We start from the raw sequence: 14,048 nt of genomic DNA on the forward strand, positions 1-14,048 counted from the left end.
AGGTTCTTGATTAGGTAAGGGTTTCAAAGGTTATCGGGAGGATGGAGTTGAGAGGGATAATAAATCAGCCATAATGGAATGGCAACATAGTCTCGATGGGCCAAATGCCTAATTCTGCTTCTCTGTTTTATGGTATGAGTTGGTAGCTAATTTCTTCTGGCAGTTCAGCTAGAGACATATTGAAAACATATTCAGAAGTACTTCATGGGCTGCAAGGATGACCTAAGATTGTAAGAGGTGATATGTAAATGTAAAGTTTCTTAGCTGCGTGTGTGAGTGAGTGGTAACTGCAGAGTACACAGCTGCTGAGTCAGACAGGCAATGCTGCAACATGGAGCAGTTGGATAGGCAGGAAGTCCATCTTTAGACGATATTCTTGGGATGGTAGTGGGCTAATTCTGTCGATGTTACAGGAGATGGTGTTGACCTGGCCTCAGTATGATGCATGCCTCCCAACTGCTTCCTGTGCTGTAAGACAATCTGGGGCAGGGGGTGGGGGTGTGGGGTGGGGAATGGATTACAGAAGGCAGTAAACTTCCGCTCTCCAGCTGGGTGGGCTGTTTCTATTCCCCCTTGAACAATAGTGGGCTTGAGCATGGCCAGTCCTGGGGCTGGCCCAGGCTTGTTGCATCAAAGTGTGTACCAGTCACGGGCTGGCTAAAGGGCAGGCAGTCTAGGCTCTGGGTCAAAGGGGGTTGGCATGACAGGGCTTGGACCAGAGAGGCATTACAAGGGGGTGGGGCTGGGGGGGGTGGTAGGCCAGTCCAAGTGGCAGCTCACAGATTCTGTTTTTGTTTGCCTGCTTGTGCCTTCACTTTCCTTGATTTCTGCTGATTTGTAGTTACAGCTGAAGTAGAGGAAGGTATTTTCTACAGCAAAGGGTTGGGTGATTAGCACCAGAGTCTCTGAGCAGATTGACGCCCACTATTAATTTATGTCATCCGCTCTGGTGTTTTTCAACATACCTCCATTCTTACTGGGTCACAGTTCCCCACTCATTGACTGCAGACTGGTACATTGGTGTCACGGAAGAATCTGCCTTTTCCCAGCACCAGTTCACTATCTCTTGGTCATCCTTGTGGGCAAACTCGAGCAAGACTTGCACGTTGCACATTGTGTCAGTGGGAACATTTCATTCCATGATGGTGTGATTAATGAGTGACACTGAGTGACTGCACCTTGATCTGCTCGATCTGAGCAGCCCTCTCACAAGTGTATCAATGCCTGCCACTCCTTCCCACTAAGGAGATTGAGACATCATGAAAAGTTCCCTTAGCTTCACCCAATTTTTTTTCCTTTTGCTGTGCTGAACATGGAACAGTACAGCATTGTGCAGGCCGTTTGGCGTCTTGATGTTGTGCTGACCTTTTAGTCTACGCCAAGATCAATCTAACCCTTCCCTCCCCTAGAGCCCCTCCATTTTTCGATCGTGCTTGTGCTTATCAAAAAGTCTCCAAATGCCCCTAATGTATCTGTCTCTACCACCAGCCCTGGCAGGGTGTTCTCTGCACCCACTAATCTCTGTATGAAAAAGACTTCCCTTTGACATACCCCCCCATACTTTCCTCTGATCACCTTAAAATTATGTTCCCTTGTTTGACCCATTTACCCCTTGGGCCATGTCCACTAAATCTATGTCACCTCAGAAAAGACTGAAACTACCAATTAACCTCTCAATTTTTTTTAGGTGCTGTGGATATTGGGTGAAAATAGTTATAATGGCCCCATGGGAGCCAGTGCCTCTGGAACAGTGGCTCAGTGAGAATCAGTGCCACTAGAATGGTGGCCCAGTGAGAGCTGGTTCCATTGTAACAGTAGGCCAGTGGGAGCCAGTTTCACTGTAAGGATGACCTATTGATGTTGGTGCCACTGGAACAGTGAAAACTAGTGCTCTAGCACAATGAAAACTGGTGCCAGTTAAAGGAGTGTATTTGAGGATGTCCTTGAGAACCAGTGGATGCACTGTAATTGGATTTTTAGTAGGCCTTTGACTAAGTCCCCCAGAAGACCTTAAAGCACATAGGATTAGAGGTAAAATGGTTACACAATCTGAAAATTAGTTGGCAGACAGACAACAAAGTAGAAATCATTGGCTTTCGTGGGTGATAGATGGTGACCATTGGGGTCTGTAGGGTTCAGTGATCTAGTCAAGCTGTTCAATGACTTGTTGAGGGATGTGAATGCCACATTTCTAAGATGGCCAACAACATGAAACTGGGTAGGATTGTGAGTTAGGTGAACTAGACATGTTGTGTGATTGGAGAAAATACACCACAATAACAGATAAATGTGATAGTTATCCACTTCAGTAGGAAGAGCTAACAGCAGAGTGTGTTTTAAATGGCAAGGGATTGGAAAATGTCGATGATCTGTGTCCTTGTTTAAAATTCACCGGAAACATTTGCAGGTACAGCAATCTGTTAAGGTAAGTGATATGTTGGCCTTCATTACAAGCAATAAGGCAGATTGAAGTAGGGGTATCTCACTACAGTTATACTGAACCTTGGTGAGACCACACCTCGAGCAGTAGCCCTGCAAGCATCAGAGCCCTGTGTGATGAGAAGAGAAAGAGAAACAAGGAACTGTGAAAGAGGGAAGCAGATGGGCAGATTGCCTGGTTCAACACTACCCAGTTTTGACTTTCTGTTTGCCCTGAGACAAATAATAGGAAACCATGGTGGAAAGAGCAGTTCTTGTAAAAATGTTTTCATCTTCTTAGTCCACAGAACTTCTGATACATGCACTATTGCATTTCTATAGTGTTCTTTGTTCCTTCCCATAAGACATAGGAGCAAAATTAGGCCACTTGGCCCATCAAGTGTGCTCTTCCATTTTACCATGGCTGATTTATTATTCCTCTCAACCCCATTCTCCTGCCTTCTCCCCATAACCTTTGACATCTTGATTAATCAAGAACCTATCAACCTCTGCCTTAAACACATCCAATGACTTGATCTAAATAGATGTCCCTCTATTCTGAGGCTGAGCCCTCCGGTCCTAGATTCCCCCACTATAGGAAACATCCTCTCCACATCCACTCCATCTCAGTCTTTCAGTATTTGTTTTGCTTCAATGAGATCCCCCTCATTCTTTTAGACTTCCTTTTTCTTTCCTGGGATCATTCTCGTGAACCTTCTCTGGACCCTCTCCAATGCCAGCACATCTTTTCTTAGATAAGGGACCCAAAGCTGTTCACCATACTCCAAGTGCTATCTGACCAATGCCTTATAAATCCTCAGCCTTACATCCTTGCTTTTATGTTCTAGTTCTCTTGAAATTATGCTGACATTTTATTTACCTTCCTTCCCAGTGACTCAACCTGCAAGTTAATCTTTAGGGAATCCTGCACAAGGACTCCCAAGTCCCCTTGCACCTCTGATTTTTGAATTTTCTTACCATTTAGAAAATAGTCCACCCCTTCATTCTTCCTAGTAAAGTGCATGACCATACACTTCCCTGCACTAAATTCCATCTGTTACTTTTTGCCATTCGCCTGATCTGTCCAAGTCCTTCTGCAGACTCCCTGCTTCCTCAACACTACCTGTCTTTGCATCGTCTGTATTTTTACACAGAGTACATTGGGTTCTTGGAATGAGCCACCTCGGAAGTGCTGGAAACAAATATGATAGAGGCATTTAATATGCTAGACACATGAATTTCAAAGTTCAAAGTACATTTATTATCAAAATATGTATACTATATACAACTTTGAGATTTGTCTCCTGACAGGCAGCCACAAAAAGAAACCCAATAGAACTCATTTTTTTTAAAAAAGACCAATAAACATCCCATGTGCAGAAAAAAAAAGAATTGTGGAAAGAATACAATTAAGCAAATGACATTCAGAACTTAAGTTCACGAAAGTGAGTCCACAGCTGATCCGGGAGCCTGTTAGTTGAAGGCCACAGCCTCAGGTCAGCGCAGAGATGAGTGAACCTTGTGCAGCAGTGAGCTGAACACTGGCCCATTCCTCGCCTTCAGCCCCGACACCCTGACCTTTTCAATCTGGCCTGGTACTTCATTCGGCCAAGCAGCAGGTTTTTCCTTGCTCCCATACCCAGCCCTGCTGCTTCAATACGCTCTCGAGCCTGGGACCTGCTGCCTTGATTTGAACCACACCCAACCTTTCCAATTCGGCCCAGCCCTTAAATCGGTCAGCACAATTCATCACTCTTTGCCCCAGGCCCGACCGCCTCGACTCTGCCTCACATTGGTTATGCTGCTTCAAATAGCCTCCGAGTACGCTTCAGCAACCAAATTGGCTCACTTCCCTGCTCTTAGGCCTGGGCCCCGCTGCCTCAATTCAGCCTGTACGCACCAAGCCGCAACCATCCTGCACCTTCGAGACTTCATTCCACACCACAAAAATACGAGGTTGACTCCAAAAGGGAAGTTACAGGCTATTGATTTTCCGAGGAAAAAGTATGATTAATAAACTAAGTAATAGTTGCTTTTGCTGCCAGCTAGTCATTGCTGTGCTTCACCAACGCCATCTTAATCCGGAAACTATGCAGGTAATGGAGGAATATGTATGTATCATATATCATATACAGGCAGGGAGAATTTTAACGTAAATAGGCATGGTGTTTGCCACGAACAGCGTAGGCCAAAGGGCCTGTTCCTATGTTGTATTGTTCTATGTTCAGTCACGTGAACAGCCTTATCTCCCTCATGTAGGAAGAGAAGATGGCATGATCCTCTGAAACGCTGCAATTGTAAATGAGTTGGTTGATGGACAATCTTCCCCCAGTCTATGCTGTCCTTATCTTGGTGAGGTACTGGCGTCAAGAATGAAGGGGTCTATACTGCAGTGAAGGAGGTGGCTCCCACAGGAAAGGGGACCTGCCCTCCAGTGAGACTTGGCACATTTGGGAGGGGCCTGGACCTGCATTGGTGTTTTAGGAGCTAAGGGAGCATCGACTCAGTACCTTCAAGGGAGGAGGAGGCATGTATCCTGCGAGAAGCAACACCTACAGCAGAGGGGGTGGGCGATGCCTTTTTAAATGATTGCAGCCAGATTGAAAGGCGTGTCATTGCTGTGAGAGGGGGCCAGTGTTCATTGTTCCTTCTCAGTAACACAAGATGGTGTTTAGAAATCAAGTGACATTTAAGATTGTAGTTTTATGCTTTCTTTGCACAGAGGCTCCCTCGTTTTTTTTGAGGGACCAGCAGCTCCAATACTGACTGATCACATTACACTCTGCATTTCCTCCAACATGTCACGTGACAGGACCCTGCAGCTATTTATGGAACAAGTGAGAAGCCTGCAGAATAAGCCGCAGCCAAAAACACTGCCTGAGCTGCTGTCAGGGCCCTGCCTCTCGGCCTGATTTGTACCTCCACCCCCGCCCCAGCAGGCTCCCCTGCACTACCTTCCTGCCTTCACCTTTTCCTCTGCTTGTCAACCTGACCTGCCCCATCTTTCCACTGTCCCAGGTAGGACTCTCCTCCAGACAAGTAAACCTCCCACCCCTCACCACAAGCCTCCATCCTCTGTCCCACCACCCAAGTTCCACCCCTCCACCCCTCCTCTGGATCTTGGCCTCATCTGTCCCCCATTAGGGATTCTATCAAAACTACAGCTCAACAGCAGCTGTACTGAGCGCCTGATTAAAAACATACAGACCCACCTCAAACCTCGGGTTATAAAGGAATCGGGATTTGTGAAAGATCCAAGTCAGCGAGTGTAGGGTGTTACCTGAAGCAGTCTCTCACCTGGGTGCAGTAAGCTGCAGCCTCTAGCTCATTAACCTCCTCAGACTTGCCTTTAACCACTCACAAGCACTCGCCATTGATTTCCTGTCCTCGGATGTTGGCATGTTTCTCACAGTGCCAGGCAGGGAGCCTCCAGTATGTTTGTAAACAGTCATTTATCATCCCAACGGAAGCAATTAACCTCCTCACTTTGCCTTCCCCTGGGGAGAAAGGCTTTATACAGAACACCACGTCTGTTTATCCCTGCAGACGCTCTATCCTGAGCTCCCAGAGGTTCTTGCCAAGTTTACCCAAAAAATTGGGACGTCAGTGTGTGTATTACAGCCGTGCTGTAAAATGGTAAATCATCCCACGCCTCTGCACTAGGGTATTATTAAGTAAAACTTGATACCCGGTGCATCAGGAGACATTCAGAAGCTTGATCTAAACATTTAGCAGGGTCTTAAATGAAGACAGGGGTGGAGTGGTTGTTAGAGGGATTTCCAGAATGCAGTCAGTTGTTATCGCCTCGAGAGATAGGGCTGTGAAAATAGCACAAGAAGTCAGAATTAGAGGGGTGCAAATATCTGAGAATTTTGGGGCTGGGGGAGATTACTGAGATGAGAAGGAACAGGACATGGGGAGGGGGAAGGAATACGGTTTGAAACCAAACGTGAGGATTTATAGGTTTGGGTTGGGGAAAGGACTCTAGAACTCAGTTTGGATTCCTGCTACTCATCACTATCCCATAATACATTAAAAAGGCCTTCCACCATGTGACTTTTGACTGTGTTGGGGTGCTGCCAAAGTGTTTTTGGCTTGACATTGAGAATAGTTATGCCTTAATGCATGGGAGGGATGAGGAAGAACTTGTGTCCCCGGGAATGATTGCGGGCTGGTTCTCAAACATTCTCTGTTTGAAGGAATCATGTGAGTTGGATGGGAAAGGGTTCCCTGAATGCCATCGGCATGTTTTCACTTAATTAATCTTCTCTGACTTAGTGATGTTATTGTGTGGAGCGACGAATGCTACAATTGTTTGCCTTAGAACAGGAAAGATTGAGGCCTAGATCGAGTGGAGGGCCAGAGACTTTTGTCTAGGGTGGAAATGGCTAATATGAGGGGGCATAATTTAATGGTGATTGGAGGAGAGTATAGGGGAATGTCAGAGGTAAGTTTTTTACACAGAGAGTGGTGGGTGTGTGGAACGCCCTGCGTGGTAGAGGCAGATACATCAGGGGCATTTAAGAAACTCTTAGATAGGCACATGGATGATAGAAAAATGGAGGGCTATGGCAGAGGGAAGGGTTAGATTGATCTTGGTATGTTAAAGCTCAGCAAAATATCATGGGCTGTGTTCTACTGCAAATAAGCGTGTACAATCATGAAGCATCTTTGAGTGGGAGGGATGTTGGTAATTTAAGGACACAGATTACCAGGAGATTATTAGCTAAATAAACAGGGAGAAGATGAGTATTATTTTAAGTGACTGAGTTACGGTGTACTGGCTGAAAGGGGAATGACAGACACTCCATGGAAACTCTCCTAAAGAAACTGAGAAGGGAAAAGTGGGTGTCAGGGATGTCATTTTCAGAGAACCTGCACAGACATGATAGCCTACTGTGCAGTTTGTTTCTGTGTTCAAAGGGGAAATGTGGGCAGGAACTAACGGATGGTAGACTAATAGCAATAACTGAGATGTGGACCGCCCCTGATTGCACAGATTCAGTGTGATACTGATGGCTGGATGCTTTCAAGGTCTCTGTTCAGGGCCAGTGAATGTTTTCCCAGAACATGATCACCTGATTTTTATTTCATCATCAAACTTTGCATAGTTCAGCACGATGGCACTATGTTCTGAAAGGACAAGGTGGTGGCGAGAATCATACAATCACAGTTTCAAAATCCAGCTCACAATAGGCCCCAGCTAGTGGGCTTGTTTACAGTAACTACCTCCAATACGGAGGAGATAGATCAACATACAACAACTCAAACGTTGATCTTTCTTGGTCTTGGTTCAGTTACTAAAGGGACTCTTCTGAAATTAGGGTAACTGGAGTAAGGGGAGAACATGTGAAGGCCCTCTGGCCTGCCCAAATGAAAGATGACTGTTATTTGTCACATATACTTCAAAATATACAGGAATGTGTTGTTTGTGCCAACAACCAACATAGTTCAAGGTGAGCTGGAGGCTGCCCATTAGTGTTGCCATTTTTCCAGTGTCAACATAATATGCCCACTATCTATGAATCCCAATTCAGTTTAACCACAGAAGATCTGCATCCCAGTTCTATCTATGGACATACCTGGCCACCTTTGCCCTATAAAATCTAGTGATCTTAGCTTTGAAATTTTCAACTGATCCTCCACTGTCCATAAACTTTTGAGGAAAGCATTCCAGATGTCCATTGCCTGTTGATTGGAGGTGTGGCACAGAAGAAATGAGCACTGGGGCAGATCAGCCATGATCAGATTGAATGGAGAGGAAGTGTTGAGTGGCGCAGTGTAGTTGCTCTCTATTTTCCATGCACTGGAGCCCTTCTGATTTCAGTCCTGAATCTTGCCCGTCGCCCTACTCCACTTTGTCTCTGCACCAGCACCTACTTATGCCCCAACACCCCCTCCCCTCTCCTCTCCTCTCCTCTCCCCTCCCAACCCCCCCTCCCCTCCCCTCCCTCCCAACCCCCCCTCCCCTCCTCCCAACCCCCCCTCCCCTCCTTCCCAACCCCCCTCCCCTCCTTCCTCCCTCCCCTCCCCTCCCAACCCCCCCTCCCCTCCCTCCTCCCTCCCCTCCCCTCCCCTCCCTCCTCCCTCCCCCTCCCCTCCCCCTCCCTCCCCTCCCTCCCTCCCTCCTCCCTCCCCTCCCCTCTCCCTCCCCTCCCTCCTCCCTCCCCTCCCTCCTCCCCCTCCCCCTCCTCCCCTCCCCCTCCTCCCCCTCCCCCTCCTCCCCCTCCCCCCCCCTCCCCCTCCTCCCCCTCCCCCTCCTCCCCCTCCTCCCCCTCCCCCTCCTCCCCCTCCCCCTCCCCCTCCCCCTCCCCCTCCCCTCCTCCCCTCCCCCTCCTCCCCCTCCCCCTCCCCTCCTCCCCCCCTCCTCCCCCTCCTCCCCCTCCTCCCCCTCCTCCTCCCCTCCCCCTCCCCCTCCTCCCCCTCCCCCTCCCCCTCCTCCCCCTCCTCCCCCTCCCCCCTCTCCCCCTCCTCCCCTCCTCCCCCTCCCCCTCCTCCCCCTCCTCCCCCTCCCCTCCTCCCCCTCCCCCTCCTCCCCCCCTCCCCCTCCCCCTCCTCCCCCTCCCCCTCCTCCCCCTCCTCCCCCTCCCCCTCCTCCCCCTCCTCCCCCTCCTCCCCCTCCCCCTCCTCCCCCTCCTCCCCCTCCCCCTCCTCCCCCTCCTCCCCCTCCCCCTCCTCCCCCTCCTCCCCCTCCCCCTCCCTCCCCTCCCCCTCCCCCCCTCCCCCTCCCCCTCCCCCTCCCCCTCCCCCTCCCCCTCCCCCTCCCCCTCCCCCCCCTCCCCCTCCCCCTCCCCCTCCCCCTCCCCCTCCCCCTCCCCCTCCTCCCCCCTCTCCCTCCCCCCCCTCCTCCCCCTCCTCCCCCCCTCCTCCTCCTCCTCCTCCCCCCCCTCCTCCTCCTCCTCCCCCTCCTCCTCCCCCTCCTCCTCCCCCCCTCCCCCTCCTCCCCCCCCCCTCCCCCCCCCCCTCCCCCCCTCCCTCCCCCTCCCCCCCTCCCCCCCTCCCTCCCCCTCCTCCCCCCTCCCACCCCCTCCTCCCCCCTCCCTCCCCCTCCCTCCCCCCTCCTCCCCCTCCCTCCCCCCCTCCTCCCCCCCTCCTCCCCCCTCCCTCCCCCCCCCTCCCCTCCCCCTCCTCCCCCCTCCTCCCCCCTCCTCCCCCCTCCTCCCCCCTCCTCCCCCTCCCTCCCCCTCCTCCCCCCCTCCCCCCCCTCCTCCCCTCCCTCCCCCTCCTCCCCCCCTCCCTCCCCCCTCCTCCCCCCCCTCCCTCCCCCTCCTCCCCCCTCCCTCCCCCCTCCTCCCCCCCTCCCCCCCCTCCCTCCCCCTCCTCCCCCCCCCTCCCTCCCCCTCCTCCCCCCCTCCCCCCTCCCCCTCCTCCCCCTCCTCCCCCCCTCCCCCCCTCCCCCTCCTCCCCCCCTCCCCCCTCCCCCCCTCCCCCTCCCCCCTCCCCCCTTCCTCCTCCCCTCCCCCTTCCCCCTCCCCCCCTTATTCATTGATGTGAATTTGCATTGAACCCTCCTCCTGCGCTAATGTGTCATTACTTGGGGAGAGCTCGTCAAATTGAATACAGTTGTCCAGGTGATGGTTGATCAATGTTCTGCAGGACAGGAGCATAAAAGACTCACTTTCGTTTCCTTGGGCATCCAAGCCTTAATGTATTTTATCTACTATTGTTTCCTTGTTTCTCACCCTTAAGAAAATGGTCTAATTTATGTTTTGTTGATACAAGTTGTTAATTGTTGTATTCAAACTTCAGTATGCAGCTCTTTAATGCTTCATCAAGTTAAATTGTAAACTGAGTGGATTCCCATTAATTGGTTAATTGGGACAGCACTTAAAGAGCAAAAATGAATTGAGAAAATAGGTGGGATTCTCTTCATTTATTTGGGACAGAAGACTTGCCAAACAGTTTTGTAAACTAGCGCCAGTTGCGTGGCCATTAGAGCAAACAGTTTAAATAGCATCAGTTGTCTGTGCTTGTGTTCAAAAAGCAGAGATTTTTTTTGCTGATATAAGCAACAAGACAATTCTGAGCTGTTCTGCTCACTGCGGTTTGCTCACTGATGCCAGAAATGGCCAGGAGTGAAAATGAAACGATTTCACCACTTCAACAAGTTAGGAACTGCGAAGAATTTGAAGGTATCAATAATCATCTTGAATGTTACAACGAAAATTAAGATTTTGATTTTTCAAACATCGAAAGCATTGTAATCCATTATCTGCACTAGGTGTCGGCTGATTTTGTTCACTTACAGTCAATCAAAACACAGCAGCGTACACTGGATAAATTCCTCCATCGATAACAATTAGTAACTAATATTTTATAGTACTGTAGTAATATTGATAGTGTTCTAATTTCTTTATTTGATTTAAATACATAACTCATTAAACAGTAATTTCCCTTTTTCATACCTTTTTAACTATTTCCATGAAACTTCAGCTAATTGGCGCAGCTGCTTAATTTGGCCCAATTAACTGGAATCCACTGTATATTGAAGACCTGGGAATTTGAGAAAAACTTTGATTACATCTTATCAACAAGGGTAGACAACTTTTATCTCTAATCCTTGTGGTGCAGCTCACATTTCCCAAAGTTGTCTCAAAAGTTGATATGCATTTATTTTTGATGGTAAGTTCTTGTATGACTTCTGAAAATTTGGATAGACTATCCCTGTAGACATTCTCTTAATTACCATGTTAGCGATCCCCTCAATCATTGCAACCAGATTAGATTAATCAGGCATCTTAGTCTGATGTTGTACCTGTCTCGTATTCTTTTATTTGGTCATTACAGTAGGAACTTTTTGTTTTGTAATTAACCTATTAACATAGTTGGGAATCTTTGAGATACAGCTTTACTCTGTAACTAATATTTAACACACTAAGTGTTAGATGAAGTACTGGTCTTTAGAGTGGAAACACAAAAATACGGATGCTGGGATTTGGAATAACCCACATAAAGCTGGATAAACACAGCAGGTCAGGCAACATCGATTGTGGGTTTCAGAAAGGGGAAGCTGGGAAGAAGACACAGCAGTCCTCATCAAGGGGATCAGCGGTGGAAAGGTTGAGCACCTTCGCGATCCTGGACGATAGCCCCTCAGAGCACATTGATGCAGTCATGCAGAAGGCACACCAGCAGCTGTACTTCATTAGAATTTCAGATTTGTCACCAAAGACTTGCAAATTCCTACAGATGTATGGTAGAGAGCTTCTATCTGGTTGCACCCAATGCGCAGATTACAAGAGGGTTGTAGACTCAGCGAGTTGCATAATGGGCGCAATGCTCCCTGCCATCAAGGACATCTTCAGGAGGTGAGGCTTCACGAGCACAGTATCCATCATTAAAGACATTCACCATCCGGGACATGTCCTCTTCACATCGAGGGTGAAGTACAAGAGCCTGAAGACCTATATTCAACATTTTAAGAAAGGCTTTTTGCCCTCTGCCATCAGATTTCTGAATCCATGAACATTACCTCATCATTATTCTTTTGCATTATTTATTTATTTTGAGAGTTGTAATAATTTTAATGTACTGTTGCCACAAAACAACAAATTTCATGACATATGTCAGTAATAATAAACCTGATTCTGTCATTTTCCCTCTGTATTTGCTGTCTGTCCCATTAAGTTCTTCAGCTTTTCGTGTGTTTGCGTAAAGCAGGTTGCTTTTAAGTGAGGTATTTATGATAGGCTTGACCAGGACCTGTTTGAAATACTGGCATTTTTTTTTAATGTAAAGATCAAGGAGATATATGGAGCTTGTGAGACACAGATTACCAGAATAATGCCAGAGCCTTAGTGGTTAAACTCTGAGCAAAGAAAATAGACTTAATGTATTTATTGGAGTTTATAGGATTATGGGATGATCTAATCAAGGTGTTTAAAATCATGGTAGGATTTGATGAAGATAAACTATTTCCTTTGATAGAGAAATCCAGAACAAGGGGCCATATCCTTAAAATTGGTGTTAAACTGTGCAGTGAGGCACAAGAGGGGGGGAGATGCTTTCAGGAGAAAAAAAGCAAATTTGGATTCTGTTTGGTGTCTAAAATAACAATGGGTAAAATAAAGTCATAGAGCACTACAGCACAGAAGCAGGCCTTTTGTCCCCTCTAGTCCATGCTGCTTGGTCCCATCTACCTACACCTGGACCATAGTCTTCCACAGCTCTCTCTTCCATGTACCTATCCAAATTTCTCTTAAATGTTACAATTGAACCCATTTCTACCACTTTTGCTGGCAGTTCATTCCACACTCACATCACCCTCTGAGTGAAGAATTTCCTCAGGTTTCCCTTAAACATTTCACCCTTCACCCTAAACCTATGACTTCTAGTTCTTGTCTCGCCCAACCTGAGGGGAAAAAGCCTACATTCATTCACCCTATCTATACCCCTCATAATTTTGTGTACGTACTTCACGTGATCTCCTCTCATTCTCCTGCATTTCAAGGAAATAAGTCTAAACCTATTCAACCTTTTCTGTAATCGTGTCCTCTAGTTTGCATAATGAAGAGAAGAACAACAGACCCCAACCTCTCCTGTTTCAGGTGAGGGGGGTGAAAGTTAATCACAGTCGCGATTATTATCTTGTAACTGTCACCAAGGAGCCCTTTAGTGTGGACAGCAACAAGAACTGATTCAAACTTGGTGGTGTTGTTTCTCAAGAGTTGTGTTATGTTCTGCCTTAATGTAGGAAAATATTCTTCCGAGGTATGCAAATCAAATTAAGTGTGACAACAAAACACAAAGAAATAATAGATGAAAAGCCCAGTTAAAGAAGTGGATTTAAGGGTCACCAAAAGGAATTCCAGAGCTTGGGGCCCAGGCACATGAGAGAGTGGTCACAAATGGCGATTTAAAACTTGGGACACTCATGAGGAAGGACATAATTATGGAAACACGTCTTGGAGTGGGGTTTGGGGTTCTACAGCTGGGAGAGGTCAACAAGGTTGAGATTAGTGAGGGATTTGAGCACCAGTTTATGAATTAAGATCAACATGTCGGCAGATCAAAGCTAAAGTAGATGAGAGATGAGTAAAAATACTGTCCATGTTTGCATTGCCAAATGTCTCGCCCACCGTTGTTGAAATGGAAATAGAAGGCAGGTGACGCAGGAGAAACAAAGCCAAGGGCAGAGGAATGGGGGGAATTACCACTGAGTGTTTCAGACATGTCAGCAAGTAGGCTGTCGTAGTGCACTTTGCCGCACCATCCCCTCCACCTGCTTCTCTTTCCTCTCTCCTTTCCTTTCCTCACCACTCGATCTGGAAGAGGCACCAAGTCTATCCATCTTGTTTGTTTCCCTCCTAACCTTTTGTTTCTTATTCTGTCCCATGCCCTCTCTTTCCCTTCCCCTTTCCCGCCACTGGTTGACTGCCTTTTCCACTTTGCTCTCTTTTCATTACTCCTTCTTTCCTGCTTCTGCTCCCACTCACCTTTCCAACTTTCTCTTTCCCTTCCCCCTCCCTCACAGTTGCCATTTCCCCTCAACCCTCACTCACTCCATCACCTTTCAGCTCTCTGTTCCTGTTGTTACTCCTTCTCCACCCCCTCAGACACAATCTCTTGCCATCTTGACAGGGGTTTCACTTGACTGGATAGGTTATTTAATCTCACCCCTGGGTGGGGGT

General features: G+C 48.0%; 1 protein-coding gene across 8 annotated transcripts in view; it reads left to right on the forward strand.

Annotated features, from left to right (window-relative positions):
• bcl9l (bcl9 like) overlaps positions 1-14,048 on the forward strand; it is a 158,334-nt gene that overhangs the window by 55,602 nt on the left and 88,684 nt on the right. The gene's annotated exons all lie outside the window — the stretch shown is intronic.

This window comes from Mobula birostris, chromosome 20, assembly GCF_030028105.1.
Source record: "Mobula birostris isolate sMobBir1 chromosome 20, sMobBir1.hap1, whole genome shotgun sequence".
NCBI classification, from domain to species: Eukaryota; Metazoa; Chordata; class Chondrichthyes; order Myliobatiformes; family Myliobatidae; genus Mobula; species Mobula birostris.